Below are 12,369 nucleotides of genomic sequence, written 5' to 3' on the forward strand. Positions count from 1 at the left end.
AGACTTGTTATAGCACTTGCATATCATTGCTCTTTTGTTGATTTTGATTGCTTCCATTGTCCTCATTTGTCATTTGTCCTCGTTTTGGATAAAAGCGTCTGCTAAATGACTTAATGTAAATATAATGTAAATGTGTGTGTGCGTGCGCATATGTGTATATATATATATATATATATATATATATACATGTGTGTGTGTATGTGTGTGTATATATATATATATATATATAATTCTCATCTAAATTAAAAAATAAGAAAAAAAAAGTTATTGCATATTTTCAACATAACTCAGCATTTGCAACCCATTAATTCCATACTTTTTTATTTCTGAGAAAAACATGTAAATAATAATAAAATAAAATAAAACAAAACACGAATGTATCTTAAAAGGACTGTTCACCCAAAAATAAATATTTATTAAATGTACTCACCTTCATGACATTCCAAATGTTTGTGCCTTTCATCTGTGAAACGAAGATATTTTGATATTTTTTGTCCATACAATGAAAGTCCAGTATTGTTTTGTACCACATTCACTTTCATTACATGAACAAAAACAATTGAAATAGTCCTAAACATATCTTCTTTTATGGTCCACAGATAAAAGGAAGTCATATGTGCGCATGGACATGAGGGTGAGTAAATTATGACCATTTTCATTTTTTAACCCCTTTAAATGAAGTAATTATGGTCTATTTTTATGTCATGTTGACTCATAAACGGATGATGTATTATTCATAGTTCCATATTGACAATTTAGCACTGTGGAATACCACTATGCACTATATATAATTCAGCTGTAACAGAAACTTCAATTACTATCCACAGTACATACTTCAGAAATAGTACAGAAGAGTGTGAAAGTTGCTATTCTAAACATAGCCTCAGAGAAAAACGATACTGACACGAGCAGCACAGGAGAAAGTTAGAGAAAACAGAATAAAAAGGCAAGTAAAACAATGAAAAAGAACACATGTAGGCTGCAGCTGGAAGAGCAGATTAATGCTTGCTACTTTAGCTTTTTGCTTAGGAAAGGAGTTTAGAAAGTAAACAATTAAAATAATTACATTTCCTGCAGCGAGCTCATTCCTTAACTGGACTGATAACTCTGTGCTCTTACTCTAAGCCCATTAGTGCTCATTATACAAAAAGGGGACGCTAAAAAGCTAAGCTACATGATAATATTCTTCATTACCTATTCCTGCACCCTTAGTTGCTTTATATTAGAGAGAAATTAGGTCTGTACATTCATCATAAGATTAGAGAGTTTCGACACGGTAAGTACTGTACGTGGACACCCGAGTGCACTTGTACGTGTTTGCTGAGCATTTAATTTCAAAGCCATGGACATTAAAAGAGAGTTTCTTCTCTCTGAATCTTTCCACTCTGGGAAGGCTTCCCACTAAATACTGAAACGTGAATTTGGCCTCATTGTTCCCATTTATCTTAAGGTGCTCTGTGGAGTTCAGGTCTGGACTTTGAGTAGATCAGTCAAGTTCTTCCACACTAGACTCAGTAAAGCTTCACTTTATGGACTTAGCTTTGTGAAGAGGAGTTCTGGCATGCTGAAACTCCAAAAATGACCGTTAACTTAACACAAACCTATCAGCATCTGACAGATGTATATATTTGAGCATATGAACCAATGATAGCAAACATTTACATGATGTTGCCTATAAGAGAAACTTGCATGAGATTCCTGACTATATGTAGCACCTGCCACTTTGTATGTCCTTCTGAAGGATCCTAATGCAAAAGCAGCTGAAGTTGTTTTATAACAAGGTCCCTGATCAGTTTAAGACAAATTTACCAGTTCAACACATTTCATCACAGAACCTGTCATAATTTAATTCACACTTTATAAAGAAGATGTAAACCATCAGAAATCCCACATATCTACATTGTGCTTTAGGTTAAAAACCTAGGCTAGCATTATAAGTAGACTTATAAAAATGCACTTTCTGACTGCTTTAAAGTTATATTTAAAAATTAAATACTCATTAAAAACTAAAAGAACATGGCGATGATAAAATTACAGTGGTGTTTAAGATCTGACTCCCAGCATAGGTGTCATGGGAGAGGGTGTGTGATGTCTGCAGTGCTGTAGCGGCTAAAGACGAGAAGTAACCTTGACAGTGGTCCAATGAAAAGATCTACGACCCATGTATACGTGCACACTGCAACATGTTACTCTCGAGCCATGCGTTTAATCTAGTGTAGTGGCCGGTCCTGCTTTTAAGAGCCAGTCTGCTTGACGGAATGCAGGGATTCAATGCAGAAAGGTCAAGATTTCTCAATGTCCCTTCAATACGGTCACAGTCCAACAGCTTACAAACACACAGACACACACACAGCAGGAGGAGGAGGAGGGGGCTGAAGCACAAGGACAATGCTCCGCTACAGCACTGGATGCTGCGTTCAGCCGTCACTGTCCTTTTGGCACCAAAGACCAGCATCAATGTCAACATCCTAGAAGAGCAAATAAATCACACACTCAAGCACGACATGCTCTAATGTTCCCACAAACACTTGGAAGCAAATAGGAGTTAAATATCAAGCCTATACTTTAGTTATAGTTACAGAAAATTCAGAGATTTTTTTTTTGATATATAGATTTATATAAGGTTTTATAAAGAGTTTGAAATAATATATAGTTTTTATTGACATTTTATTTATTTGCTATTTATTTACTTTTTATTAGTTTGTATTAGTATATAAGTTTATATTAGTTAAAGATATGAATATATCATTATATTATTATCGTTATGTATTTTTCATTATATATCATTATATTTAAAAAAAAAATTGTATATATATATATATATATATAGCATTCATTTACTTTATATTAGTTTAATAATCTATTTTCTATCTTGTGTTTATGTCAGTGGCCAATTTAAATACATTCAATATATTATATACAGTGGTGTGAAAAAGTGTTGGCCCCCTTCCTGATTTCTTATTTCTTTGCATGTTTGTCACACTTTAATGTTGATGCAGGGCAACAACTCCATAAATGCAGTTATGTCCTAAAATTCAAGATATTGGGGCAAAAACGTCCCTGTATGAGCTTTCGTCTCATGATATCACACGAGCAGCGAGAGCAGTAACACATGAGTGCTGATTTTGTCTCGAATATAACGAATGCAAATGGGATTTTATACAACAGTTCAGTAAATAAGAAGTTTATATTTTAAACACAATATTCTGTTTTTGCTCAGTTTTGCCAATATTAATCTATAAAGCCACAGCAGAACTGAATGAATCCGCGTTTTGAACAAATCGAGTGAATCAATGGGCGAATTCCAAACGGAAGTGAGCATCCCTATGCCCTAATCCCTTCGAAGGGCAGATCCCTTGAAGTGTGTTCTTTGAAGGGTGTAGGGCATTACTGTCTCCTATAAGCATTTGGAACTCCCTTGGTGAAGGGAATGACTGACTAGATGCTACCTTGACAACGCTAGCCGTGCGTGCAGCATTCAGCGCTCCAACAGTTGTTGCAAATAAATATTTCTTCTTTTTATTATTGATTTATTCAAATATTGTCTAATTGTGTCTAAACTTTTTCAAACTAAACTTGCTTAAACTTGCTTACACTACTGTCTTAAATCATATTTCTATCACTGACGAAAAAATATTTTGTATTACATTAAAATAAAGACAGATTTAATTAGCCAAATGTAATTTGTGATTAATTAGATTGATTAATTAATCGACACATCATGTAATAAAATTTTAATCGACTGACAGTCGACTGACAGACAGAGTTAATAAACTTGTGTTTATGTCAGTGGGCAACTTAAAACCATTTTCTCTTGAAATAAGATGTGAAAATATGTAGTTGAACCAAGTAAAATACAGTTAAATTCGATTGTGCTTGTGTTACATAAGGTCCTGTAGCATTTCCGCCACTAGCGTGGACAAGTACATTACTTTATTGGTTAATACAGCAGATATTCTAATCTACACTTTTATATACTATAATCATAAACATTACAACTCGAGCAAACCACTTTCTTTATAAGATAACAGTCAAATTATGTATTCAGTGGACATTCTAGTCAGTGCTTAAGCAGTCATGTAGGGTTGCTAGAAATTGCATGTTTCTGCGTAACTGCAAAGGAGAAATTATGTTTTCAATAAATCTTTCTTTAGATCTCCACACCGCTGCTGAAATGTCAGTACAGATGGATATAATTAATAATTTAGGCAGGAGCTCAATAATCACTTTAGCAAAATATTTTCTCTTGTTTTCCCTCCCAGGAACCAAAACTGTTCTTTTTCATCTCACTTGATAAATACAGTAATTAGCCAAGTCAACCATCACTTTTGCTATTGCTCATATTTTCATGTAGACTCTGGGATTTTAACAAACCCCTAACCCTAAATACTAAATTCCAGCATGCAACTCATCCCGCACCAGTTGCGCACAAAGACAGCTGAAATCATGCTCTGCATGCCTCTGTTGAGGAGAGACGTGCTATTAATTTTCAAAGTTAGAAAAATCTAAACGTTATCCATGCAGCATACAAAATTAGTGTCTATTTCAACTGAAGATGAGACTTCTGTTGGGTTTGCTCACTGCTGCCAAATGCCATTGCCAAATGTCATCAGAGTAATGTTACATAATTCAGTCAGAGCTCAGTGGGGGCACTTCTCTCACCTCATTCAATCCTCCTGATGGTGAACTTAGTAATGCGCTAATTGCTATGTTTCATGCCAGGAGTAATGGAGGAGGACCATGTGTGTGTCTACACTAATGCGCCTGTAATGTTCTTCAGCCTATGGAGGGATAGTAAATGTAATTCAATGAAAAATCCAAACAGCACAGCCACTATTATGACACACGACACCAATTACAGTGCACAAAGATGTAAATTCCCTTCATCCTTGGAGAGCACTAGATTCCCACAAGTGATCGAGGAGTTTATCCAGCCTGTCTGCAACTTGTAATGAGCTCCAGCTGGCCTCCATGTCATCCTCATGGTGGAGGACCCAAAACTCTGTCAGCAAGATGTGCGGTCATCTCATTTAAACAGTTTACGTGAAGAAACAATTAAATTAGCATCCCTAAAGGACATAATTTGAAGTTGGAAAAGGTAATAAATTACAATATATCGCAATATATTTAAAATCGCATTAATATTGTATCGTGACACAAGTATCGTGATAATATCGTATCGTGAGGCCTCTGGTGATTCCCACCCCTACTACACAATGTCTTTTTCCCTTACCAAATATGTAAATGTATAAATTACTTATTTCTCGAAAATGTTTGTATTACATTGATTTTTTTTTTTTATGAAATATTTACCTTGTGAGACATGGGTTGCGATTGATCTTCATAAATATCCATTTCTCAATTGCGCACATACATCAGTTTGTTCCATCATCATTTTCACAACATATATATTTTACACATAGTTAACTTGCATATGTTGCATCAAACATATTTTTTAAATGAATAAAAATGGTCTGTAAAAGGATACAATAATACATGACTAATTTAAAGATTTGTTTTATCTGATAATTAATGCAAAATAAATCGTAAATATATACATGCGCTGCTTATAGACAGATAATGATTTATGCAACAGATCTTTCACAAAAGAGATAAATATGAATAAAAACACACAGGGAAATGCAAACACCAATCTTTTAATAAATGCAAACCTACCAAAACTACATTATGTTAAATTGCACAGTTACAGTTATAAATGATGTTATCAAATAAAGCTAAAACATACATGCAGAAATCTCTGAGCGTCTTGTTTGACAGTCGCAAACCTTAAGATCTTATAAATAGCAGTCAGAACAAAATCAACAACTCTCCGAAAATGTACAGTATTGCACATTTGAGTGGTTTGTGCTTGAATGAAGAGATCCTGTGGACTGACTAACCACTGACACTGAACCGCATAATCAACAGAAGAATGAATGAAGCAATCTCCACGTTTTATCTTAACGAATTTCCACACAGAGGTACGAAATAATGTAGGGAGGATGTTTTCTCTTGTCTTTGATATACCACTATCCGCTATTTAATTTGAAAAACATTAATTATATTATCGTGCCAAGTTTCGTATAAGTTTCCCTTCCAGTAAATGCGAACGTCGCAAGACCGGAAGTAAGCATGCACACAGTCACGTCGCCAAAGCTCACCGGCGCCATCTTGTGCACCGAGCCAATTGGTTAATTTGAAAGTAGACATTTCACTCTCTATAGATATATTTTCATATTAAGGCAAGTATACACGGAGTTTCGCGCTCAAGTTCACAGAGACATTCTGTTTGCTTTCATTATTTTACAAAAGCCCAATGTTTTGTTGTTATTGTGAGTGCACAAAAATAAGTGTAGAGTCTTTACAGATTCGAAAGATGTATTACTCTTATCTGTATGAGCAAAAATGAGGGAGTATTTTAAGTGACCGCACCGGCGACTCCATCTGTCATGCAGTGAGCGTGCAACTGTTCAGCTTCCACACATATTTCAGATGATAAGCCTTATTGGAGGTTGATCCTGCCCAATGTACTGTAGTACCACAAAGACCAGCTGTTAACGATATGTCCATCACAGACTGCGTGACTTAGCCAGTGTGGATTTTTTTTTCTGTGACTAAGCGACTAATACAATTTTGGTCAACCAAGCCTCGTACGGTCGACTAACGGTTAGTCGACTATTAGGGGGCAGCCCTAATAATAATAATAATAATAATAATAACAATAATTTGATAACTAAATTATTATTTATTATATTATTTATAAATACATTATTATTATCATCATTATTACATTTTCATATTTATTTATTTTTATTATGCCATATCAGACTAATTATAATCTAAGCATACATAAAAACCACAAAATTATTCAAATTAATGTAGTACGATTTTAAATAAAAATATTTTTAGCTCCAAAAAACACAAGGAAAGATAATTTCACAACTAAATAATAATAATAATAATAATAATAATATATTATTATTATTAATTAATAATAATAGTTATTTATTTTTCTGTCAATTATATTTGAAGTATACAGTAAACATCAATAACAACAATAATAATAATAATAATAATAATAATAAATCTACATGGTATTTCACCCAAAACAAAATTAAAGCTGAATTTATTGTGATATTTTCACTTTAAAAAGGAAAGATGAAGTGGGAAGTCCCAATAGACTCACTAAGACTCACCATTTTATGAATGTCACACCTAAACCTGTCAACGTTTTTGTGCCCTGTGCACTCCATTTACCCCCCAAAGTGCCTGCACAACTGGCCCCCAGTGGACCATGGGAAAGAGCAGCCAAATCAAAACATAAAGCAAGAAACGGCTCAGTTCTGGGAAGAAATCAATTGTGATGACCATGTTAAACATCTCCTGTGTGCTTTTTGCACTTACTCCTAAACCACAAGTCTCAAAAATGGCCGAAAGAGCAATACTCAAACTACAAGGCACCGCTCATATTCCGTCACACATTCATGCCACCTAACGGGCATCATCCGTGGTCATTTGTCTTCGTCTCGCTTGTATTTACCAGCAGCCGTACCGATGAGAGCTCTATAACATGTGCTGTGTGGGCAGGCACAGCGAAAAGGAATATGAGCTATTAAATGTTTCAGTGACTGGCCACAACCTGTCCAACAGACTGGCAGCCACTCACTATTAGTCAGCCATGGTGAGTGGGCAGGACACTTTCATGCCACAATGAGAGAAAGAGAGACCGGAAAGATGACATTCACACTCCAGCCTTGTCTCTAAGAAACACGTTCACCTACCATGTCTTTTAAAGACAGGAAAGAGATTTGTGCGAGTTACAGCGATAGAACACCCGAAAATGAAAATGGTCATCACTTACTCACTTCAAAGTTGCTCCAAACCTGTATGAGTTTCTTTCCTCTGTTGAACATAAAAGAAGATGTTTAGAAGAATGTTGATAACCAAACAGGTTTTCCCCATTCAACGGAAGTCAACAGCTATGTTTCCATCCAAAGTTGTGAACTTAAAGGATTAATTCACTTCAAGAATAAACATTTCCTGATAATTTACTCACCCCTATGTCATCCAAGATGTTCATGTCTTTCTTTCTTCAATCAAAAAATAAATTAATTTTTTTTAGGAAAAAATTCCAGGATTTTTCTCCATATAGTGGACTTCAACAGGGACCAACAGTTTGAAGGTCCAAATTGCAGTTTCAATGCAGGTTCAAAGGGCTCTACACAATCCCAGCCGAGGAAAAAGGGTCTTATGTAGTCAAACGATCGGCCATTTTCTAAAATAAAATTTGAATTGATATACTTTTTAAACCACAAATGCTCTTCTTGCACTAGCTTGACTTCACGCATTACGTAGTCACATTGGAAAGGTAACGCGTGACTTAGACGGAAGTACCGACCCAGTGTTAAAAAAGCGAAAGTGCAAAGAAAGTCAAACGCCCTCTACAAAAAATGTAAAACAACGATGTCGGACAATTTTAAAGGTGGAAAAGAAAATTCGAGTTTTTCGCCCTACCATACCTTTTTATTTGTGGACGTGCATCACAGAGCAAGTGCAGGATGAGCATTTGTGGTTAAAAAGTATATACATTTTTATTTTAAAAAATACCAATTGTTTTGCTAGACACTTATTCCTCAGCTGGGATCGTGTAGAGCCCTTTGAAGCTGCACTGAAACTGCAATCTAGACCTTCAACCCGTTGGCTCCCATTGAAGTCCACTATATGGAGAAAAATCCTGGAAGGTTTTCCTCAAAATCCTTAATTTCTTTTCTACTGAAGAAAGAAAGACATGAACATCTTGGATGACATGGGGGTGAGTAAATGATCAGGAAATTTTTATTCTGGAAGTGAACTAATCCTTTAACTTTATCGCATCAAACATTTCCAAAAAAAGCACCGTTTCCATCTAGGAGAGAGATGAAGAGAACAAAATCATAACTTCCTGAAAATCGGGCACCAAATATCACTAAGAAAAGGGTAATTTGGTGCAGTAGAAAAAGCCACTGTGGGTCTTTTTTTTTTTTTTGTACATAATAAATTACTTGCACAGACTTTATATGCATCTTGGTGTTTCCATCCAGAGTTTTTTTTTTGCGATATCCCAAAATGTGCAAAAAAAAAAATGGATGGAAACATAGCTAATGGCTACCAGCAACTGTTTGGTCACCAATAGGGATGCACCAAATGTTCGGCAACCGAAATTATTCGGCCGAAAATAGCAAAAAAAAATCTGCGCTGATACAGTCGTCAGTTGCTCAGACACATTTTTATGTATTTTTACAAGTCATGTGACAATGCAATACGTACGACGTATTCGTAATGAGACTCATTTATAAATCTGTTGTCAACAAAAAAAATAAATACATGCCTGATTCAAGAAGGGGGTCTGATAGCCAAAAATTATTATTTTACTAACTTATTAATTTTAAGTTAAATTGTGCTTTGTTGGTATAGTGTCTGCTAGAATGTTAAAAATGTTCAGTGTTAAATATTTTTAAATTGTTGTTTTGTAATTGATTTTTTTTTTCTTTGAAAAGTAAGACAAAACAGTAAAAAGCACATTTTGGCTTTTTAATTTATGCAATGGTGAACATTTTTTTTTGGCAAAATACATGGGGAAAAAAACTGTGTTCGGTATTCGGCCTTCGGCCCAGTGTTTAATTTTGTTCGGTTTCGGCCAAGAATTTTCATTTCGGTGCATCCCTAGTCACCAACATTCCTCAAAATATCTTCTTCTGTGTTCAACAGAAGAAAGAAACTCATTAAGGTTTGGAACGATATAAGGGTGAGTAAATGATGACAGAATGTTCATGTTTTGGTAAACTATTCCTTTAAGACACATAAACAAGCACAAGTGTCTCTGTGTGAAACAGCTGTGCTGTAATCAGCATACTGCATTCTGGACAGGGAATGTAATTGTTGTTTAACTGAGATGAGAAGCAGTGACCCTTTCCAAGACAAACAAGCTGCTGTTTAGATTAGCGTGCTTTGCCTTTGGGCAACTCGCTACACAGACATCCAGCCTTGCAAGAACATCTAATACAGAGACAAGCAGCATTCACTGTGAAGCAGTCTTCATGAATCTATACATGACATGTCCACTATGGAGCCACTTCTTATCCGATGACCACCTAGTACTGTTTGTCTGCACTGCATGGACCTTCACCCGCTATACCTGAAGTACACTGGTTTATTTTTATCACTGTATTATCATGACCTCTGAAAGCTCACATTCATTTCTGCAACTCCTTTTCTTTCTTCCTTCCCATATGTGGCTTTTCTCACAAGTTATATAAAGCTCTACTGTATTTATAAAATGCAGTATTGCTGGCAGTACAGAATTTATGTATTATTCATTAATTTGACAGCAAAAAAATAATACAGAGACAATATGATACACCCACACACGTATGTATCATGGTGTTTAATCATCATGGTTATTATTAATTATTTTCTACTCACAATGATAAATTAATTAATTACAGTAATACATGAATACTCATAATGAATACTCATAATGACAAACAAACAATAAATTACTACTCGCAATGATACTGACAAACAAATTATGCACACACACACACACATACATACACATATATACACACATACATACATACATACATATACTGTATATATATATCCCCCCACAATGACGAATCAAATTGAAAGTGAATGGTTGGCATTTCCAACAGTGCTTCTTATAAGAGTTGCTCTTTCAGGTTACCAGTAATGCACAAGGCAACTGGGACACAGTTGTGGCCAGAAGGGCTGACCCAGTGACTTGTGGTAATAGGTATTAAGGCAGCCCAGCTGTTCACTCTGGGATTGTTTATCTGATGATGCTGATATTCTGCATGAAACAAGTGCTCTCAGACATTATTAGATAAAAGTGGAGGAAGAGCTGTCTGCTGCTTAGGCTTTGATCTCTGAAACCTCAAGCGAGGAGGGCACTGGGGTCAGCAACATGACCACATTAACATAGCTCTAGTGCACTAAACACAGACAAAAAAAGCACACAACGCTTTTCTAAACTGATGAAATTACATAGTTGAACCAAATAAAACAGTGCCATGACTTTTTCCTAAGAGCAAACTTCACTTTTCTGAGACATTTTTGCACTTTGAATTTGAACAAACTGGACCAAGGTGATCTTTAGTGAATTTTACAGAAGCCTGTTACCCCTGGGTTCACACAGGTGTCCTAACAGAATAAGCAAAAGTGTTGTTCATCATATTAAAGGAACAGTTCATCTGAAATTTAGAATTCTTATTTTGTGTTTTTTTTTAGTTTTCTTTCCTTTTAGATATGAACGTTTCACTAATATCCACTAATTACACCAAGAAGGCATCCAAAATGCATACATTAGCATATTTTATAATACACTACAGCTTAGTGTATTTATATTACACAAATATACAGTATATAAAGAAGGTATACATCAGCATAAAAGGTATACATTTTATCAGTATGTATTTACTGGGAGCTGAACCTATGACCTTAACGTTTCTTTTAGAACTACAGGAATATACTGTAAAAAATATGCATTATTACCCACTATCTATTCAAAATATTCTAGATCCATTCCGTTTGATTTCAACGGTGAGACGTTCTATGGATGGAAATACAGTCCACATAGTATTCAGTGCTAGGCATCTAGCTCAAGTGTTGCTTTTACAGTGTTTCACAGATAAATAATTTCTCCGAGAATGACCTGAAACGATCCCGCGCTACTGGAGGATACAATTACATGATTGCTGTTCTCTTCGTGCCAGAAAGAGTAATTTTGCGTATTACTCCGCAATGATGGTTTACCTTACAAGCGACCTGACAGGAACTCATCACGACGACTCGTCAAATTGAGCGTAAATATTTGATTTACACTGCCATCTACAGGAGTAAAGCTCTAGGGGAGGGTGGTGAAGGAGAGGAAAGCCCCAGAGGTCTGCTGTCAGGAGAAACTTCACCTGTGCCAGCCATATCCTAACTGTCCTCGCTCAAAGAAAACAACTGAGTGAGTTTAGCGTGCAAGTCAATGTTTCACTACTGTCTACACTGGGCTGGTTAATGTAGGCTACCATGGACAGCGACCGTCAGTGTTCGAGGGCGAGCTCATTAGTATTCTGTGAAGCATAGTACAGTTAACTCTTCTCAGTATCATAGTAAAATATACGAAAGCTGGTGGGAAACGCTTTAATTGAAAGCACAACTGTACTTACACTCTGCCAGCGTTTCCTGTTTTAATATCGAACGCGACACCGCTACAAAATCATTAGAAGTGTAGCCGATTCCTGAAGCAATGGATCTTATGAGCCGGATCTTTTGAGTCAATCAAAAAAAAAAAAAAAAAAACAAACACCGCCGCCCTTT

General features: G+C 35.7%; 1 protein-coding gene across 1 annotated transcript in view; it reads right to left on the reverse strand.

The window, feature by feature from the left end:
* LOC107656071 (neuroligin-1-like) overlaps positions 1-12,369 on the reverse strand; it is a 312,616-nt gene that overhangs the window by 268,425 nt on the left and 31,822 nt on the right. The window contains exon 3 of the mRNA XM_016443749.1: positions 431-463. The gene's annotated coding sequence lies outside the window, so the exon portion shown is untranslated. The remainder of the gene's footprint in view (positions 1-430; positions 464-12,369) is intronic.

Source organism: Sinocyclocheilus anshuiensis, unplaced genomic scaffold, assembly GCF_001515605.1.
Source record: "Sinocyclocheilus anshuiensis isolate Anshui unplaced genomic scaffold, SAMN03320099.WGS_v1.1 scaffold51, whole genome shotgun sequence".
NCBI lineage: Eukaryota > Metazoa > Chordata > Actinopteri > Cypriniformes > Cyprinidae > Sinocyclocheilus > Sinocyclocheilus anshuiensis.